The sequence below is a fragment of the Suricata suricatta genome, chromosome 5, assembly GCF_006229205.1.
Source record: "Suricata suricatta isolate VVHF042 chromosome 5, meerkat_22Aug2017_6uvM2_HiC, whole genome shotgun sequence".
NCBI classification, from domain to species: domain Eukaryota; kingdom Metazoa; phylum Chordata; class Mammalia; order Carnivora; family Herpestidae; genus Suricata; species Suricata suricatta.
In genome coordinates, this window is record NC_043704.1 from 2411726 (window position 1) to 2414655 (window position 2930).

Sequence of the window (2930 nt, forward strand, 5' to 3'; positions counted from 1 at the left end):
CTTCTTTGTCCTGTTCTTAACCTTTGTTGGAACCAATTTTTAAAATGTCTTAACTTTACATTGGCCTGAGCCCAGTTTGGGGTGCTTTTCATGTCCAGAACGGAGGCCAGAGCGCCCCGCCAGCCTTGTAGACGCAGAATCCGCCTCCTCCCCACCTTCATCATCTGGGAAAGTAACACTGTGTGCCGGAGCCCTGGCAGGGTGAATCCTCTGGGGAGCAGGCAGGCCGGGCGGGGGTGGGCGGGGCCCTGGCACCGCGGGGTGTCCCGAGGCCACTCCTGACTGCCACTCCCTCCTTGCTGAACCTCACATTCACTGCTAGTTGGAACGTACAGTAAAGGAGGTGACAGCGTTCTAGCTGTCGGACTTGTACCACAAGCGCCCCCCTCCTTACCCTTCCTGCCCTTTCATGGGACCGCCTGCCCGGGGCATCGGGTCTGTATCTGCCGCATTCAGAGGCCGCGGGGGGCACTCTGAGTTCTGCCACCAGAACAGCCCGACTCTGTCTTCCTTCTCTGCCCCCCAGCAGGTTTCCGGGGTCTCCTTCACGCACGGGTCCCCATGGGACAGGGTTTCGATAGGAGACCCACCCACCCCCAGCAACTGCCTGGGCCAGAAGGCAGGGAAAGATGTTTGAGTGGGCAGAGGGGCCAGTGTGCAGACCAGGGCGCTGGGAGTGTGGTCTCAGTGGGCGCCACATGGCCCCCAGACTCCACTCTGCCCCCACAGGGGCATGGCCGCCCTCCCCCACCCCCGTGTTCATTCCGCACCGGCTCCTGCTGGCCGGCCACAGTGAGTTCTCATCCCGTCATTCCGTGAGCTCTTTGCTGGGTCTGTGCGCTCAGAGGGAGCCCAGCAAATGCATGTGCCGGGTGGGCACTTAGAAGGACCCCCTCTCTCAGAGGGCAGCTCTGGGAGCCCAGGAGACTTCCCACTTCATTTCTGCCCCGACGGTGCCAGCCAGGCTGGACCCTTGACGCACAGTGACTGAGTGCCCGCACCTGTGTGGCCAGGGAGCTGGTGTGGTGTGTGTGTGTGTCTGCTGCCGTCGCTTGTGGCAGGGGCAGTCGGGTGGTCAGAGGGCCTTTGGGGGTGCAAAGTGTCAAGAACCTTGAGTGTGTATAGTCCCTGGGGTTGCAGAATCCGGGTGCACACTTCCCCCCCTCTGCCGGCAGAGGGCGGGCTTGGGGTCTGTGCCAGGCGCGTTGGCGCTGCCCTGCGGCCAAGTTCCAAAGTCCCGGGCTTTCTAGGGTGTGTGTCTCTCTGGGGACATTCCCTGGTCGCAGCACAGCCACACCCCTGCCTGTGTTGAGAGGTTCGGCTCACGGACACCACCCACCACGAGCCCCTTAGCTTAAGACAGAGCCTAATGAGCTCAGTTCTGACTTCAAGAAGCGTACTTCCAAACTTTGTATGAATAGAAAGTTCTTCCTAGAACTTTCTTTTTAGATTCTGGCAGAGTAAACAGGCGTTGTAAAAGCATTCCCACTGTCCGAGTGGAGCGGAGCCCTGTGCTCAGAGCAGGGCACTTGGTGCTGGGCGCTGGCCCCTGCTGCAGGGGAGCCCTGGGTGTGGCGGCCCGCACACCACGCTGGGCAGGTTTCCACCTTGTGCATCTGGAAGTCCATTCTGGTGGGAAGAGACTTCCTGAAGCCACAGGCCGCTCACTGTCCTGGGCGTTGCTGCAGGTCGCCTGGGGAGCCGGCTGGCAAGGGCCCCCGCCCTTTGGGTGCAGCGGAATAGGGCTGACGGGAGGAGGGCTCTGCTCTGCTCTGCGGAGGCCGGGCGGTCGAGGAAGGAGCGGGGGGCGCACCCCACCCCCATGCTGTTCTGAGCTGGGGGACGGGGCCTCTGGCCTCAGGACACTAGGGTTAATTCCTTGTGTGGGACTCAGCTCTGGACACAAGGGGGCGAGTGCCACCAGGGGCTGCGGGGGGGGGGGGGGGGGGGGGGGGGGGGGGGGGGGGGGGGGGGGGGGGGGGGGGGGGGGGGGGGGGGGGGGGGGGGGGGGGGGGGGGGGGCGGTCAGAAAGGGGGCGGAGCAAAAGCTGCCTTCATGCGCCCGGCAAAGTGTGAGGCCTGTTGTCCCAACCTGGGGATGGCCCTACTGGGGCTGGAGGTGGATTCCTGATGCACAACACGGGGCCTCCGAGATGAAGAGTGCGGGCATTGAGTGTTAGATGCCTCTGACTTCGTAGCGGCGTGCTTCCCGATGTGGGATTTTACTTGGGATTCCGGCCAATGACTGCAGGACTGGCCGGACAGGGGGTTGAGGTGCTGACTCAGGGCCCAGCTGGTGCTGGCCTGGGCCTTCCTGGGAATTGACTCAGACTGTGGAGGCTGTGTGGCCTCAGAACAAACGCCCCTGGGGCCCGGCTGCAAGGGAGGGCCAGTCTCTGAGGACCAGGGGCTGGGTTTCCCAGGGTCGGGGTCTCCAGCCCCCCCCCCCCGTCCTGTGCACATGTTTGTAAAGTCCCCACCAGCTCTGTAGTGGCCGTGTCTGTGTGCTGGTCCTGCTGACTTATGATCATCCATAAATAAATCCTTTTCTGGTCATCATGCTGAAGTGCAATGATTTTCCCCCCTCAGGAGCCCCCCACAAATTACCCCCTGGTGCCTGAGTCCTGTGCCACCAGCCGGCCAGCCCAGCGGGGCTTACTGCTGAAAGCATGAAAGCAGAGGCCGTAAACCTGTCTGTCTGAAGGGAAAGAGCTTGCCCAGGCCACCCTCCGGGGCCCAGGTCCCCCTGCCCAACCAGCTGTTCTGTGCCCTGGGGGCCGGCCTCTAAACTCCTCCCAGACCCCAGGGACCCCCAGAGGGGGGGGCTCCTTTCCCAGTGCCCTGCCCCCACCGCCACTAGAGTCAGAGAACCAGCCGCATCACTGAACACTGTCACTGCTCCCGGGTTCCGGTGCCTGGTTCCAATCCCTT